Consider the following 18836-nt stretch of genomic DNA (forward strand, 5'->3'; position numbering starts at 1 on the left):
GTGTGATATAGAATCCCAGTTGAAGCTATTTCAACACTGTCATTTTTCTAGTGTTCAGGGAGGGCTGACAGGACACACACAGCCTGGTGTTAACATTGTGACAGACTATGGATCCTGCAGGGCAGGAGAGCTTGGCTCTTTCCCGGATGCCCTCGTAATGACAGAAAATGCTCTCTGATTCTTGGTGGTAAAACTAAGTGATGGCAGAGCTAGGAGTGGGGCGGGGAAACGGCTGTGATGCAGATGGACACAGGAGTTGGGGTGCTTTACACCTGAGGGAGGGGACATGGAAAAGGGGGAGGTGCATACAAATATTTGTCATGGTGGCAGCTACCAAAGCCCTAATGCCTGAGCAAGGACCATGGGAGGAAAACCGGACTTCGGTTGAAGCAAGAATAATATGGTTTCCTCATCTGAAACATGGACCGATAGACACACACGGAGAGATGAAAGCAAAAAGTGGTATTAAAACTTCTTAACCAGCTCAGTAGTCCACGATAGCAGGGGAGTAGGAGACCTGAGTTTCGTCTGGAGCCAGGAATTCAGCTAGACAGCTACCAAATCGTTCTGAACGCCTGTGAACTCAACCAGAGATCTAAGAAAAGAAGAGCGGCAACCCTACAAATAGAAAAGTGACCACTTTCTGCAAGGTGGCAGGTGCGGAGAAGTGAATCTGAGGTGATATACGGGAAGATAAACTGCGGGGGGTGGGGGCAGCCCCCATCAGCCGGCTGCTGGAAAGTGATTTAGCAGCAGAACACAAAATCGGAACTTTAGCAGTCGGCTCCAGTGAGGGACATCTCTGCCTGAAAGGCGCTCAGATGGCGAGGTGGGGAAGAATCCTAGGTGGGACAGTGTGGTCCCAGGATCTCTGGGGTCGCAGGAAGACCGGGGATGCCCGAGTGAGGCAGAACTTCCGGGCAGCTGAACGGGAAGCCGGCTGCAGGAGGGGGCTCTCCGCTCGGGGTTGTCATAAACTGCGAACCGTGGCTCGGTCAGGTTGACTGCACTCCAAGCTGGGGCCCAGCAAGCGGCAGATTGGGGGACACCCCCCGCCATCCCCCAAGAGGAAGAGCGTGAGTGAGTCACAGGCCGGATGAGCACAGAGGGCGGACAGAGATCTGGGAGACAGGAGTGATGGGCTGCCTTTCTCTGAGGCCACACTGAGGAGTAGGGGCCCGGAGCACTCAGCTCTGGGGCTGGAGACTGGGAGGCCGCCATTTTCACTCTCATCCTCTAAAGGCGTGAAGAAAGCCCTCAGGGAACAAAAGCCACATAGAGCAAACCAGAGCAGGTGACTTAGCCTGGCCCCCACGCAATGGCAGTATAATTCCACCGGGAGCAAATACACTTGAGAATCAAAGCAAAAGGCCCTTCCCCTAGAAGATCAGCAAGAACATCCAGCCAAGATCAAGTTTACCCATCACTGAGAACTGCAAAACTCAAGCACTAGGAGAATGCCTCACATAGAATCCATGGCTTCCTCCCCATGATTCTTTAGTCTTTCAACTTTAATCTTTTTTGTTTTTCCTTTTTCAACCAATTTCTTATTTTATCAATTCTTTTTTTATCAAAATCTTTTTGATAAAATTTATTTTTGATAAAATTTTATCAAAATCTTTTTGAATTTTCATTTTTACAGTTACATTCTATCCTTTCATTGTATTTTATTTTTGTATATATACAAGTTTTTCATTCTTTACGATTTCGGGATACAGTTTCTTCTGACAAACAGACCAAAATATACCCAGAGACCTGGCAGGCCAGAAAGGACTGGAATGATATAATCAGGGTGCTAAATGAGAAAAATTTGCAGCCAAGAATACTTTATGTAGCTAGGATGTCATTCAAATGAGAAGGAGAGATAAAAAGCTTCCAGGACAAACATTATTGCTCCCTTTCACCTTGCCAATGTCCAAGAGAAAGGGGAAAAAAAAGGCACGAAAATTCCATTATTTAAAAAGGGGAAGGAGGAAAATATTTCTGGCATTTAAAAGATGCTGCTTGGGCACCTGAGTGGCTCAGTCAGTTAAGTGTCTGAATTCATCTCAGGTCATGATCTCAGAGTCCTTGGAATGAGCCCTGCGTCAGGCTCTCCGCTTAGCAGTGAGTCTGCTTTTCCCCTCTCCCTCTGTGATCTCTCTTGCTTTCACTCTCTAACAAATAAGTAAAATCTTAAAAAAAAAAAAAGATGCTGCTGTTAAGACATGAACAAACATTTCTTAAAAGAAGACATACCAATGGCCAACAGACACATGAAAAAGTGCTCCGCATCACTCGGCACCAGGGAAATATAAATCAAAACCACAGTGAAGTACCACCTCACACCAGTCAGAATGGCTAAAATTAACAAGTCAGGAAATGACAGATGTTGGCAAGGATGCGGAGAAAGGGGAACCCTCCTACACTGTTGGTGGGAATGCAAGCTCGTGCAGCCACTCTGGAAAACAGCATGGAGGTTCCTCAAAAAGTTGAAAATAGAGCTACCCTATGACCCAGAAATTGCACTACTGGGTAATTACTCCGAAGATATGGAGGTAGGGATCCGAAGGGGCATGTGCACCCCAATGTTTACAGCAGCAATGTCCATAACAGCCCAACTATGGAAAGAGCCCTGATGGAAAGAGCCCGGATGTCCATTGACAGATGAATGGATAAAGAAGACGTGGTATATATACACAATAGAATACTACTCAGCCATCAAAAAAACCAAAATCTTGCCATTTGCAATGACATGGATGGAACTAGATGGTATTACACAAATTGAAATAAGTCCATCAGGGAAAGATAATTATCATATATCTCACTCACATGTGGAATTTAAGAAACAAAACAGGGTATCATATGGGAAGAGAGGAAAAAATAAAACAAGACAAAATAAGAGAGGGAGACAAACCATAAGAGACTCAAACAGGGAAACAAACAGGGCTGCTGGAGGGGAGGGAGATGGGGGGATGGGGTAACGAGGTGATGGACATTAAGGAGGGCATGTGATATAATGAGTACTGGGTATTAGATAAGACTGATGAATCACTGACTTCTACCTCTGAAACTAATTAATACATTATATGTTAATTAATTGAATTTAAATTTAAAACACCCTTTCTAACCACGTAAAAGTCACTGGGCAGCTCCAGTTAACTTACTCTACTTGATCTGCAATTTCACCGTGTTGTACAATTGCCAGAAAAGCAACAGACATGGGCCCTACATGGTCCCCTACATTATACGCAACATCTAGCCAAGTGTGGTTTTTAAATGTCTTCTTGCTTTAGGTACTACAGTTTAGTGCTCTCCCATGTGGCTGTCTTAGTCAGAGCGGGCTGCTGTAACAAAAACACCACAGACTGGGGAGCTCCAACAGCACATGCATTTCTCACAGTTCTGGAGTCTGGGAAGTCCAAGATAGAGACACTGGCAGATTTGTTGTCTGGTGAGGGTCTGCTTCCTGGTTCATAGACAGCCATCGTATCGCTGTGCCCTCCTATGGCAGAAGGAACGAGGGAGCTCTCTGGGGTGTCTTTATAAGGAACTAATCCCATTGGAAGGCTCCACCCTCATGACTGAAGCATCTCCCAAAGGTGCCATGTCCTAATACCATCATCTTGCAGGGTAGGATTTCCACATATGAATTTGGAGGGGATGCACATGTTCAGTGTACAGCCCGGGCGCCAAAGGGTAGACACCAGCCCTGCTAAGGTAGGCTGGCGTGTGGGTTCCCAAGTGAAAACTAGAGACCAGTGGCTGATGGAGGAGTTGGGCATCTGCCCACACCTCTTGGGACTTGTACTTTCATAGTCCTCCCCATCTTGGCTTGGGTCTCCTCGGAAACAGACCCTGAGACAGGGATCTGAGTACAAGTCATTTATTTGGGGAGTGGCCCCAGGAAGCACTAGCTTAAGGGTGGGGAAGTGAGATGTTAGTAAGGGAAGGAAGTCAGTAAAAGTAACTTTACCAAGCAGGGTTCTTAGAGGGTGAGCTCCGTCTCACTGGGGAATCCAGGGTGCCAGCACAGGATATGGTCCTCAGACTTCTCCCACGTAAAGGCTGAGAGAGGTTGGTCATTGCTGAGGGTGCTTCTGGAGTGGGGGTACTTCTCTGGCCCTTCTAGCCTGCTTTGGGCCACCAACCACCAAAGCAAGCCATCAGGTAAAGCTGAGATGCTGATAGTTAGAAGTCAGGCCAGAGTGTCCTAGAAGTATGGGTTAGACCCCAGCTTCGCCTTCCTTACCCCCCTCAGCTCCATGACCAGTCATCCTCATACCCTCACATTCATCCCTGCCTTCTCCCCCAGGACTGAGAGTGTGGCTAGGACGAGCCTGCTGCCCTCTGATCCCTCAAACGATGGCATACTGCCATTTGCTTCCCAGACTAGCCAAGAAGATCTGTTTCCTAAAGTTTCCGAAACACTGAGAAAATAAGTATTTTATTTTAGCTGAAATAATTTAGCTTGGGACTAGAATTAACAGACTTTGGAGACAGGCTGAGAGTCTGCCGCCCACTAAATCATTGTTCCAACGTAAGCATGCTTTCGGAGATCTTCAAACATTAGCACAAAGTTTTGGAGCCGAATCTCTTTGCGAGTTGGATGTGGTCTCGGTTCTGCCTGTGCTCTGGGGTAAGTGCATCTAGGATGTCCTCTTTATTATTACAGTGGCCCTTTGGTCGTCTGTATTTGGATATGTGGGGTAGACGACAGGATAAAGTGCTTTGGAATTCGAAGCACCTGTTCCAAGATTTTCTGGGGGAACAGAGGGCACCTGTTCTTTGCCATCTATTCAAGGGAGCCATCCTGCCATCCCAACGTTCAACATTCTTGGAGTTTTCTGGAACGGGCCAAGCTTCTCATTAATCTGGGCCATGTTACTGCTGAGCAACCGTGATTTACTGTAGACGTGTGTGTTGTCGCCTGGACAGAAGGACAGGTGCAAGTGAGCTGTTGGGTTGATTTACTCGGCTCTTTCTTGGCATGATCCAGAGGGCAGACCCCTTGGAGCACGTCCGTGTAACTTCAACCAGCAGACTGAAGGTAACCAGTGTGCAAAAAGCATCAAAAAATTATGTGGTGGACACTGTAAAGTCAAATGAACAGGAAAAATATAGGAACCGGGGCCAAAGCAAATGCATACATTCTCAGCACCCTTCTCATTTTTCTTCCAGGTCCTGGAAGTTCGAAAACCGGAACAAAGCAGAGTAGAACCTGAGCCATAGTCATATCTGACCACAGAACCTCGGACCGAATGAGGGAGTGCCCCCTTCTAGGGAGTCTGATTCCCTCCTTGCTCCTGTTCATTTAGATGTAATTCTTAGTCACTCTTGTGAGATAATTTTAAAAATAGAAGCTCTGCAATGCGTTGGCAGGCTACTTGTTGACGAGCTAAAACTGTCAGACGCTCATTGTTCCAACGAGGATGAGAAAACCAATAGAGGTTTCTAGCCTGTGTAGGGAAGGCTTCTTCCTCACATATTCCTCTTCCTGTAATCACTCTTGTTTACTGATTCCAAGATTTGATGCGAGAAATTCATGTTTAGAGCACGAGGGAGCCTTCTGGAGTGCTCCAGAAATGTTCTATAACGGGGGTCTGCAAACTTTTTCTATAAAGGGCCAGATAGTAAATATTTGGGGTTTTACAGGCCCATCTCTGTGTCAGACTATTTGATTCTGCTGTCCCAGTGGAAATGCAGACAAAAGACAACAGGTCAACAAACCGCCACATCTGGGATCCACCAAGACTTTATTTGCAAAAACAGGTGGCGGGCCGGGTTTAGTTTGCCTGAAGTTGGCCTGCCCCTCCTTTCTATCTTGAACTGAACAACAGTTTCGTAAGTACACATATACGGAACATTACACCCAGCTATGTTACACTTAACATTTTGCACAGTCCTATGAACGTTACGCCCCTATTTTTAAAAAAATCACATAAAACTTTCCTTTTCAACAGGCATACTGCCACCGAGTCTTTGGTGAATTCTTTTAAAGGGGCATCTGCGGTGGACAGGACAGTGATTGAGCAACTTCTAACAGGAATGTCCAGCAGTGGCTGGCTGGGCTTTACTCCTTTCCCAGTACGGGAGCGCTGCACTCAGGGGGTCCGGTCTCCTTCTCCCGGTGTGCCGGGGGGGGGGGGGGCTCTGCTCCCTTGCTCGGTTACCTGTGCCTACATGGAAGAGGGAAAGCATGGGGCACGCCTTTCTCTTTGAAGGCACATCCTTTCTTCTTTCATTCTACTGGCCAGAGTTTAGCCACTTGGCCATACCTAGCTCTAAAGAAATCTGGATTTTTAGCCTTTATTCCCAGTGGCCGTGAATCAAACAGACTGGGCATTCTATCACTGTGGAAGAAAGAAAGAGCAGATACTGGAAGTCAGCTAGCAATCTGACCTTTTTTGTCTGCCAGGGAATAGGATGTCTATTTTCCTCGTGGCTTTTAGAAGGCAATTAGTTGGGTATCCATTGTACGTACCAATGACAAATTGGGGTTATATAAAAATGGCTGCCTTCCAGATTCTAAATCAGACACACTAGAAAAGATAAACAGTACTCTGCCTATATTTATTCCTCCACTTGTAATTATATTTACATGCAAAGTACAATATTATTAAAATGTGACATTCTTCAAAATGAAACAGCTTGTTCTTATTGGGGATTACTAAACAGGTTGGAAAATTTTTCGTGTGTGGGTGGCCACCCGCTATAAAGAATTTTGAAGCCATGTTAGTGATGGGAGCAATTCCCAGGCAAGCACTGGCCTCCTTGTGATCGTGGTGAATGAGCCACTCTGTGGAAAGGCAGAGGGAGGCCCGGGAAATGCAGGTGGCGAGGTGTTTGACCGGAACTTTCCTTCCCTGCAGTGTGGAGGCCCAGCTTGGTGAAAGACTCCCCCCGCCGCCCCCCGCCCCAGTGAAGGCAGGATCCCTGGGCTCCAGGCCTCGATTTGCCTCTAACTACAGTGTGATTGCCATCAGACTGCTTTACTTCTCTGAGTCTCAGTTTCTCGTCTATCATACGCTGATTATTTCTACATTCTTCTCAAGAGCCTTTGTTGGGTACATCCGGAATGTAACATTATTTTTGGACCTCTTCCCTTGCGTGTCTCGTAGGCTGGTCTAACCCCACTTTTCTTGTTTCTTCCTTTGGTCAAGATTTTATTTATTTGACAGAGAGAGAGAGAGCAAGAGCACAAGCAGGGGGAGAGGCAGAGGGAAGCAGGCTTCCCGCCGCGCAGGGGAGCCTGATACGGGGCTCAATCCCAGGACCCTGGGATCCTGCCCTGAGCTGAAGGCAGACGCTTAATCAACTGAGCCACCCAGATGCCCCTAATCCCCACTTTTCAAGCAGAACCTCCTATGCACCCTGCAAACTGGCTCTGGTTTAATGGTCCTTCCAACTCATTATTCTGAAATGAATGAAGTCACACAGTTTGAAACATCTCTGTGCCTTGCTTTTGCTGTTGCCCCTGCCAGGATACCCTTTTCTTCTTTCTTTTTGGGATTTATGTTCTCTTCCAAATAGGAATTACCTCCTCCATGAAGTCTTCCCTGATACCCTTTCTCCCTGTCATCAGGCTAAGTCCCTCTCCTCTCTGCTCTGGTAGTCTCCCACACGTGTGGCATTTGCCTCATGGTGTTGACACTGTGCATCTGTCTCTGCCTCTCAGGGGGCAACTTGAATGATAGCTTTCTTAGTTCGCTTTGTACCTTTTCTGCGCACCCTGTGCCTGGTATGTGGTAGATGATTAGGAATGTTGGGTGCTCTGGAGTAATCTGTTGATACGAGGAAACATGATGACTTGCTAGGGTTCCCTCCAACTGTGAGACATTAGGACTTGCAGTGTCTACTGTCAAATGTCTAAACTACTCTTGAGAGCCTACTGGTGAGGGAGGCTGGGGTATGTGCCCTAAGTCGTTCTTTCATCAGCTCTCACAATCCCTAACACAGGGCCTGGTCCATAGCTGGAATTTAGTAAATGTGGGAGTGCCCTAAGGAGGTTACAGAGTAGCCTGGTCTCTTCTAGCACTTTCTCCTTCCCCTAGTCCTATCACAGTCTGCTAAGCTCTCCCCAGCAAAAATCCCAAGTAGCAGACTTCTTTTGGGAAAACCAGGTGAATCAGAAAAGATTCCTGATTGCTTGGTTCTAGACCGTCACAGATCTGCCCCAGACATGTTATCTGCCAGTGCCACCTTCCCTCTTCTCCCTGAAACCGCCCCATTTTGGTGGCCCCCCTCCATCTGGGAAGCTGCATTAAGCTATCCTCTGCTCAGTGATGGGCCCAGAAATTCATCAACTTCAAGGCCAACCAGAGCCCTAGTGTGGAACAGTTAGTTTTCACCTCTCAGGAGTTTGAACCAGTACTAGAGAAAGACTCTGCCAGTTTCGGGCACAGAAAGACAGCTGAGGTGATCTGTGGAGACTAGCTGTGTTGGGTTAATGGTGGAGAACCTGAATGAGGACCCTGGGGTTGGGAGAACAGCCTGGGTTCTAGAATCCTCCTGTACCTGCAGGCTCCAAGACAGTCAGGGAAATGTCTCGGCATCTGTGGCCCTCTCCCCCACTTCCCTACTCTGGACGCATCTCAATAGCAAACCTCTCTGATTTTCACGGGCTGAGGAACATCTGTTTCTTGCATCTGAAGGACTTCAAGAAGAAGGTTTCGAGGCATCCAAAGCAGACCTGTTAAGATATGATCTGAGGGGGTTTAGTTCTGGGGGAAGAGACGGAGGCTCTGTGGCGTACTCTCCCTTCTCCCAGGCAGTCTTTAAGACGCCACATCATTAAGTCAGGTTTTGCCAAAAGAGAGAATTGGCAATCTCTAAGCACATGACATAGGGCTGGTAACCGGGGGGGTGGGGGGGGGAAGAATGTCTGTAGACAGCTCATGCTCTGTCCTTCCTTTATTCGAGACTGTGAGATCAGTGATCTCTTCTCCTGGGTGGTAGAGTGCCTTTGATTTATGGTCCCTGTCCACGGAAGAGTAGTAAGTAGACCCTCCCTCCAATAAAATGGCAGGGGGCAGGGGGACTTGTGGTCTTGGAGGCTTCCGGGTCCAGTGAGGTCTGGCTGTCTGGTCTACTACTCATTGGCTAGGCATGTTACGTATCTTTTGTATACCCATATATCTCGGTTATATTCATCTGTTAACTGGTGATAAAGAGATCTACTCAAGTTTGGTATGAAAAGTGAGAATTATTTTAAAAGTAAAGTCCTTGATAAATCATGGGTAATTTCATAAGAAGGTTTAAGATCCAGGAGACCATATACGGAAGAATGCAGTTTCACAGTTGAGTCATTAAACAGTTGTGGGTTGGGCCACTATGGGTCCTGCAATCTTTATGAACATAAACAGTGTTAAAATGAGACTTGTTTATGGGGTTAACCTGACATCACTCCTTTGGGATAAACAGGTAGCATGACTATACAGCTGGTAAAGAGAGAATAGCACACAGCCATTCCTACTTTATTGGAAAGACCTTGCCAGCAGTAGGTCTGGCATTAAAATTTTAAGAACTGGGTGTGTTTCCTGACTTTGTTCCACTGAACCCTGGCTGATTCAGCAGGGGCATTTCACTCATTTTTGTTTCTGAAACACTGACTTATCTCTGAATGTTCTGGATGTGCAGGCCTCGAAGCTGAGTCTCTCAAATGCAGCCCATGACCTCTGGGAGGCCTGACCCTAATCAAGAGGCTCAACCTATGGGAGACAGGACAGAGGTCACATGCACAGCCTTCCACTGTTTGACCACCCTCGTGCCTCCAGCCCAGAAGTAGCTGGAAAGGCTGCCTGTGGGCCCTGAGCAGTTACCCATAACAAGCTGGCCGGAGAGCCCACCTCCGATGGGGTTCTCGACAACTGGGAATGAATCCATGTTGCCCCAATCTGATCTCTGCTCCCCCCCTTAAACTCCCCTACGCTGACTCTGCCACAAAGGCAAACTGTCTGCTGTATGGTACACATGCAACACAGGCAAGGCCGTTCTTTGGGATTGATTTCATTAGAAGAAGGAAGAAGAAATGAGGGAGGAAGAGGAAGAAGAAAACCTGCATACTGGCATAGTCTACATTGATTTTTTTTTTTAAAGATTTTATTTATTTATTTGACAGAGAGAGAGCACAAGCAGGCAGAGAGGCAGGCAGAGGGAGAGGGAGAAGCAGGCTCTTTGCTGAGCAGGGAGTCCAATGTGGGGCTCGATCCCAGGACCCTGGGATCATGACTTGAGCCGAAGGCAGCCACTTAACTGACTGAGCCACCCAGGCGTCCCCTAGTCTACATTGTCCTTAAAAGAAGAGGAGGGGCGCCCGGGTGGCTCAGTCGGTTGAGTGGCTGACTTGATTTCAGCTCAGGTCATGATCTCAGGGTCCTGAGACTGATTTCTGCTTTGGGCTCAGTTAGCGTGGAGTCTGCTTGTCCTCTCCCTCTGTTCCGCCTCCCACTCATGAGTGCACGTGCTCTAAGTAAATAAATAAAATCTTAAAAAAAAAAAGGAGGAAGAGTATGTATTCATTTTTAGGTTCTTTCCAATCTGCCTTATGAATCAATCACTGTTGAAACCTCACATGGCTAAATTCCCTCTTCTTTTCTGAGCCCACTCAACTGACAGTGACAGGATTCAGTTCCTCCTAAATCAGGGGACTGAAGGCCTCAGTTCCTCATGGGATCTTAGCTGGGGCCTCCTTCAGTTCCTTACTGTGGGGGCCTAGGGCAGCTCACAACATGGCAGCTGGCTTGCATCAGTAAGCAAGTAAGAAAGAAAGAGAAGGGAAGCAAGATGGAAGCCAGAGTCTTCGTAACCCGATCTTGGCAGCAATGTTTCATTATTTCTGCTGTGTCCTCTCTGTCAGAAGTCGCTCAGAAGTGGTTTGGTCCAGCTCACCCTTAAGGGGAGGAGAGTACACAAGGATGTGAATACCAGAAAGCCATTCTGGGGACTGTATGCTACCGATGGCAGTATTGTTGTTGAAGTCTTTACTTAGTTTTTTAGAGCAGTTTCAGGTTCACAGCAAAATTAAGAGGAAGACAGAGATTTCCCATATACTCCTGACCCCCAACTTTTTTTCTACATGAATCATTTTCAGTGAGGGCTCTGCAGCCCAGGTAACTGTGTTCCTGGCCTCTTTGAGGGCCTCCTCCTGAAAGCTAAATTTAGGAAAGCCAATTGCTGCGATAAATTATTCAATTATCCCTCAACTGGCTTTGAACCATTTAACCTCCAGGCAACCGTGTCTCTACTACCCAACCCAAATAGCCATGAAATAATCAACTATCAGGAGCCAGACAAGGACTTCTATTGCCCAAGTGTTGAAGAGAGGGAAAACACCCTCAAATGATAAAAATCAGAGAACCTAAAGGTGGAAAGGGGTTACTAAAATGTTGTTTAAAGAAACAGAGAGAGGTTAAATAGAGGGAGAGAACCCTCTCTTGTGACCTTTCTGTAAAGTTACTACATATAGAATTTACTGGAAATTTTGGCTGAAGTCCTGGGCATGGTGACCAAGTAGCAGCTTACCAGTCTGATCCCTGCGAGGTTGATGTTTTCTACTTGTAGTGGAAGACATTAAGTCAGAGGGGACCTGTCATCTGGGTACTATTGGTGCCTGAATCCCACCTGTCTGGGCTGATTTTTTTTTAAAAGATTTATTTATTCATTTATTTGACAGAGATCACAAGTAGGCAGCGAGACAGGCAGAGAGAGAGGAAGGGAAGCAGGCTCCCTGCTGAGCAGAGAGCCTGATGCGGGGCTCGATCCCAGGACCCTGAGATCATGACCTGAGCTGAAGGCAGAAGCCCAACCCACTGAGCCACCCAGGAACCCCTGGGCTGATTTTTTTTTTTTTTAAAGACTTTATTCATTTGAGACAAAGAGATACAGAGAGAGAGCATGAGCTGGGGGAGAGGGAGAAGCAGACTCCCCACTGAGCTGAGAGCCCGACTTGGGGCTTGATCGCAGGACCTGGAGAACATGACCGGAGTCAAAGACAGACGCTTAACCATCTGACCCACCCAGATGTCCCTGGGCTAATTATGATCATGGTCCTTTTAGTCTGTCCCTGAACCTACACTCAGCTTTGCGCTACCTGTAGATTTTATAAACAAATATAACATGCCGATCCTGGTTAGGATTGGACCTTATTTAAAGCTGTGGGGGTCACTGAAGAACAGATAATAGAAAAACAGGTAGCTAAACATTGGGGACTGTATTTTGCTTCCTAAGAGGTAGGGATATGGATTTACATTTGGGGCAAACTACCTCTGTTTTGAGAAAACGATTACTATGGGCCTTTTAGTTACGCAAGTGTGAAGGAAGTGGTACCTATAGTTACTGGGGAAGGCTAAGACTGATCAAGAAATGAGTTTTTTGTGACCAGCCCTGTCAGTCCTGTTTGATTATATAAATGGCATGCATTTTCCTTATATTACTTTGCATGCGTCTTTCAGTTGGGTGAGTTCTCTGCAGACTTCACAGTTTTCTGGGGAATGAGCTATTACTTTTTTCAGTAAATTTAATCGCAAGTTACCATTCATTTGGGAGGAGTCATGTGCATTGTTCTAATAGCTGTTCATAGGAGACCCGGAGTGGAGAACCCTCAGGCCTGAGTTCTAGCTCAGCTTGAGCCACTGTAATCACTCAACTTGAAATCATCATGACCTTGGGAAATGGATCACTGGACTAGTTTCTTCTGATGATGTTGAGGGCCTAGGTTTCTGAGGAGTGGTTGATCCACTGTATTTCATCGTGGATGGAGTTTAATTTCAGAAGAGAAAATAAGGATTTGGGAAGGAGGTCTTGAATTCGGGTGATAGAAAATGTCCTCTTCTGTCTCAGCCCCTACGTGGGTAAACAGTTCTCGATATTTCCGTTTGTAACTTACTGCCTGAGGCAGAGACCTCTGCTTTGCTTAACCCTGTACCCCCATACCTATCACAATGCTTGAGACGCTGCGAGCAATACAGATATATTTGTTGAATGAATGAATGAATGAATTCACACTGGAGATGGTGACCAGAGTTTGGCTACAGATGGAGCGTTCGTAAGGTCATCATACCTTAAAATGACAAGACTCTGTCCTTCCTCTCCTTATGTTTGAGACACATGGTTTCATAGGAAAAATGAAAGGGAACAGATCAACTCATTACCCAGCTTTTAAGACACCACCATTTGGGTCCTTATTTATAGTGTGTTCTCTGTAGCTGGGTGGCAATGGGTTGGTTTTCATTTCCAGTGCACGGAGACAAGCTCTGAAGGGTGGATGTCGTGATTCATTAAAACAAAAATACAAGTGAGTTCTGTCATCAAACCATCTTCTATTCTTCGTCCCATCAAAGAGTTTGCATTGAATGCTGGATCCCGAAACAAAAGTTTGCACCCGGATTAACTGTCCCTCCACCCAAGTCGGCTTCCTTCCCCAAGTCGGCAGACTCTCAGCCCCCCAGAGGGAGGCCGGAACCCCGCAGAAGCAGCTTTCAGGGTAGTTATTCTTCCGGAAAGTACACTATGTCTGTTTCTGGTTTGGCTTTTCAGTTTCCTGGAGTCGTTCTTTTGAACGGAGGGAGCAAAGCCCTGCTTAACACTGCAGCTCAGTCAGACCCCAGTGCTGAATCCCCATTTCCTTTTTTTTTTTTTTTTAAAGGCATTGAACTCTCCTGGCTCTGGTGAACTTTCTCTTGGTTCACTGTGGAGGGCGGGTCTCTGAGTCCCGGGTGACTTCTCACATTCTGTTGTTCAACAGCTGTTTCCAGAGGCCTGTTACCCTCACACCCACAGAAGGCCGAAAATAGCAGCGTGTCCCTCCCCGAACAGTCTGTGCTTTCAAAGGCACAGTGTGCTCCCTCCTGCCTTTCTGTCTCTTTCAGTTTTCTTTTTGGTAAATAAGGAATCAGGCTATTCCATTTAGTCGGTCACAAGTTAATTTTTAAACCTTTCAACCCGAGTAAGCAATGGGATATCCACACTCCAGGGATGTCAATAAGGGAAACAACTAAGTTCTGATGCTTGCTCTCTGGGAAAGCGTTGGCTCTGCCAGCAGCAAGCCAGCCTTGGCATTGACTTTGAGCCTGTATCAGAGATACCCAGGGCTTTTTATGAAAACTTAGGCAAGATTATCTTCCTGCTGCAAAGGCAGGGTCTACTTTTCAAAGCTTTTCCTTTCAACAATTCTTCCTAATTTTGAGGACTTTATTTTTAAATGATTGAGATCAAGTTCACATTACCGTAAAATTAACCACCCCAAAGTGAGCAATTCAGTGGCATTTCATACATTCAGTGTTATGCAACCGACACCTCTAGTTCCAAAATATTTTCATCACCCTGAAAGAGATCCCTGGAGTCATTAAGCCATTTATATTTATATTAAAAATATATTTAAATATTTAAATATTAAGGGCCTTCTCCCCCCAGCCTCGGGCCAGCACCATTCTGCTTTTTTTCTCTATGGATGCCCCTACTCTAGATATTGCATATAAACAGAATCCCATTAGCTCATCTTCGGTGTCCAGCTTCTTGCACTTGGCGTGTTTTTAAGGTTCATCCGTGTTGTAGCGTGCGTCAGCACTTTGTCCCTTTTTATGGCTGAATAATACCGATCACATGTATACACAACATTTTCTTTATCCACTCATCCATTGATGGACATCTGGGTTGTTTCTACTTTCTGATAGCTCTGTTAACTCTGGTTACTCTGGTAACTCTACGGTCTGGTAGCTGGTAACTCTATGGTCAAGTTTTTGAGGAGCCGCCACTCTGTTTTCTACAGCGGCTGCTCCAGTTTCATTCCCGCCACGATGCACGATGATTCCAGTTTCTCAACATCCTTACCAGCACTTGTTATTTTCTACTCTTTTGATTATAGTCATTCTCATTTGTTTGAAGAGCTAGCTCACTGAGGCTTTGATTTGCATTTTCCTTATGACCAAAGACATCGAGCATCTTCTTGGGAGCTCGTTGGCCATTTGTGTATCCTCTTAGGAAACATCCCACCCAAGTCATTGGCCCATGTTAAAAGCTGGGATATTTACTTGTCCTTTTTGGTTGAATTGAAGGATTCTTTGTATATTCTGGATACTACCTCCTTATCAGATAGGGTGTCTGCAAGTATTTTCTTCTGTTTTGTAGGTTGTCTTTTCACTTTCTTTACAATGTCCTTTGATGTTCAGTAGTTCTTGATTTGGGGGAAGCCCAATTGCTCTGACCCTTTCTTACACAAGGGCATGGCGGTGTGGACAGAGAAGTGTTAGTCATTCCGGCTCTAGCTGACCAGCTGCCTAACTTGACCCTGAGAATCTTGTTGGAGCATGCTTGTCCTGGTTGCGAAACTGAACCCACAGGTTTCATGTGAAGACAAATGTTATTTAGAACCATGATGGTTTTATATTCTACTTGTTTACAAACTGCCTTATGCTAGACAAATCTACTGTTACACATGGTAACAGTAAATATGGTAAATATGTCATTTACCACTGAGGCTTAGAAAACATGGTTGTTTAGAAAGAATGCAGTTGACGCCGCCTAATCACCATCTCTCCAGCTCAGGCCTCCCTTCTGGACTCTGGACTCTGGACTCCAGCTGCCTCCATGATATCTCTCCGTGGGCATCTGGGCATGTCAAACTTAGAACATTCTAGATCAAACCATTGTTCTCTAGCCCACCCTCCACAAGCATACTCGGTCCCCTTAGTTTTTTACATGTCAGCAAATGGAGTTTTATTCTCCTGGTAGCTCCCGCTGAAGGCACTGGCTTCATCCTTGATCCTTTTCTTTCTCTCATGTCCTATGTCCAAATCATTAGCAAATTCTGCTTGCTCAGCCTTCAGACTCTGGATATCCGTGGAGTTGGACACCTCCCCTCCAGGGCTAATGACTGGTTAAGCCCCATCTTCGGGTCTCCTCACTGATCTTCCCATCTCCCTTCCCCCCGGGCTTTCTCCACGTGCTTTCTCCACATGGAGCCAGAGGGATCATTTCAAAAAGAACTCATGTCAGCTCATGGCCCTCCTGTGCTCATGCCCCTTTCCCCTGGCTCCCTCTGCTCTAGCCCCCAGAGCTTCTAGCTGTTTCTTTAGCACTCCACTGGCTATGTACTGCTGTCTCTTGGGGTCAGCCATAATGCTCAACCCTCACTGCCTCCAGGGCTCTGCTCAAAGTTCCCTCGACCTGAGAGTCTGCCAGATACCCCTGTATAAGAATGCACGTCCTCCCTACTTTGCCCCCGGCCCTGTCCAGTCCTGCAGCCGACTTCCGGGGCCTGCTCCCCACCCCCTAACCTGCCCTCCTTAACCTGTTCTTTGTTGAACTTCGTACGTAGCTGTTTGTACAGAGCACATAATAGATATCTCTTGTCATTATTTGTATCCTCCCTGCCTCTCCCCCACCCCTGTACACACACACTGAGCTCCAACTGAATGGCTGAATGAGGAACGTTCCAGGCACACTGTGTGATGAAGAGGGCTGGATGCATAGTGGCTTGTTTCATGAGGACCTTGAAGGTGAGCACTGCGGTGCTGTTTCTGAATTGCCAAGTTTATTAATTTTTAAACAGCAGTGTCTCCATTCATGTGCCATGGGCCACTGAGCTGCTAATCTACTCAATGGGGATCCACAAGTCACCTTCATGCAACAGACCATAGCCCTCTGAAGAAACCATTATGGATGTCCACGTGCAGTCCCAGAGGGTTCGGGCGAAGCCTTGGAGATTATGGAGAGAGCCTCAGCCTCGCGATCCGTCAGTCCCCCCTGCCCCCCAAACCCCGAGTCAGCTTCAGCTTGGTCATCCATGATCCCAGCTCTCAGGATTCAGAAACTGGGATCGTATCGAGTGACAAAGACAGTCCAATGCGAGAGCAGTGATTCTTTTTGTGTCCTGCTTTTGGTAACAAAAGAAAACTCAGACTAGTGTCTTCAGGGGTGGCTGCTTTTCTCGGACCGTTTTCAGCTGTGGAGAAACAGTCTGGCATTCGTGTTCTGGGGAGAAGGCTCAAAGAAGGCCAGTGGAAGTGCAAGAGGGATAACTGAGGCCACCATACCCACTGCACGGATTCACAAGCAAGACCTGCGACCCAGCGAGCTTGCCTGGGGTCCCAAAGGTAAATACTGGTGTAACTGGCAGAAGAGCTCTGGGCTGGAAGTCTCTTTGAGGTCTCTCTGTCATATCTGAGGGAACCAAAGCACAGCAGGTCATGACCACTGGCCAGTGATCCCACAGCCATTTGCGGGGGGGCGGGCAGGGAGCCCCGTTTCCGAACTCCTCATCCAGCCTTTATCTGCCCCATCACTGAACTGCTGAGCTGTCTCCTGATGCAATGATATCGTCCTTCGATTCTTTGCTGAAATTCTCTCCTGGGAGTTGGGATTGGGGATGGACGAGAGAAAGCAAGTTTTAGCTGAGTCAGTGGCCTGATAAAATCAGTCTGTCCACATTTTTGATGAGCCAACCCCTCACTTTATTTAACCTTTGTAAATACACAGATGTACAAATGCCTAGCTTTTGCTTTCCAAAGGAGATGGATTTTTTTTTTTTTTTTTTAATGTTAGCTGTGCTCAGTGGTTCTCAAAACACCCTTCCTGGACCAGCAGCAGCAGCAGCAGCAGCAGCAGCACCTGGGAAATGGGAATTTGTAGGCCCCATTCCAGCCTCACTGAATCACAAGCTCCGGGGGCGAGGCACAGCAATCTGTGTTCAACAAGCACTCCAGAGGGTCGTTCAAGTTCGAGAAACACTGGCTTAGTGGCCGCTGTTGGTATCTTGCCTCATACCTTGGGATCTCTTTTACGACGCTGCTCTCCGGACTGCAGCTAAGGGCTCACGTCTGACACCTCCCCCCGAGGATGCTTTTGGGCAACTGGAGATGCTTGGAGTCCCCTCCCTGCCCACTTGCTACCAACCCCACGCAGGGGGGCTGGTAGCCAATGGCTAATTGGGGAAGGTTATCAAAGCACCCTTGTTGCAAGACGGCACAGACTCAGCTTTGCTGTTTATGTTCCAGAGCTCCCCGTGGGATTAGGCAGCGGGAATCTAGACTTCTCCCGAAGCCATGTCCTTGCTGTCCTCCCAATCTTTCTTTCCTTACTTAAAATTTCTCTTGCAAACAGCTCCCAATAAAGTAGATGCCCAAGGACTCCTACCTCAGGCTTTGTTTCGGGGGAACACGACCCAAGACAATTAGTAAGTTCACCTCAAAGATTTTCCTTTTAAGGATGAATGGGCATATAAGGAGAACATTTTCAGCAAGTCACTCTACCCAGATTTGGGCAACCTGTCGGCACTGATTTCAGACACATATCCATGGTTGTCACATTCTGCCTCTAATTTTGAAGATTTCCTTGACTAGATGGTAGTTCAGTCTCATACAGACTGATTCTCGTGGAGAGAAATTGGGTGATGGATGATCTCCTTTTAACCAGCTAGAATCACTGGTGTAATATGCAGTTTGGGTTTCCTGAGGTTGGAAATAATTGGCAAATTGAATGTGGTCATCAGAGTGATCTCTTGTGTTTATTTTGGGTCATTTTATCTCAGGAGGCACACATGAAAGGGTCAAAGATCTCATTCCAGGGTCATCTCTTCTGTGGGAAAGGGCCAGAGTATGTCCAAGTTTGAGCTCCATAGGTGCCTACTAAGCTCCTCCCCAGCCCTAAATTCATGAGGAAAGGAAGCCCTAGGGAGCCTTCCATCATGGAACGGAAAAAGATTCCATAAAGAGTCTATTCCCGGGAAGCTCTCCCATCTCTCTGGGCCCTGGAATTCTTGGTTCCCACAAAACCTCAAACAGATGGTTGCAAGTTTGATGCTGGCCTTGTGGAACCTGAGCCATGTCCCAAATGAAATGTACCTCTAGGTTAGCCAGGAG

Source organism: Lontra canadensis, unplaced genomic scaffold, assembly GCF_010015895.1.
Source record: "Lontra canadensis isolate GAN:19392208 unplaced genomic scaffold, GSC_riverotter_1.0 scaffold68, whole genome shotgun sequence".
NCBI lineage: Eukaryota > Metazoa > Chordata > Mammalia > Carnivora > Mustelidae > Lontra > Lontra canadensis.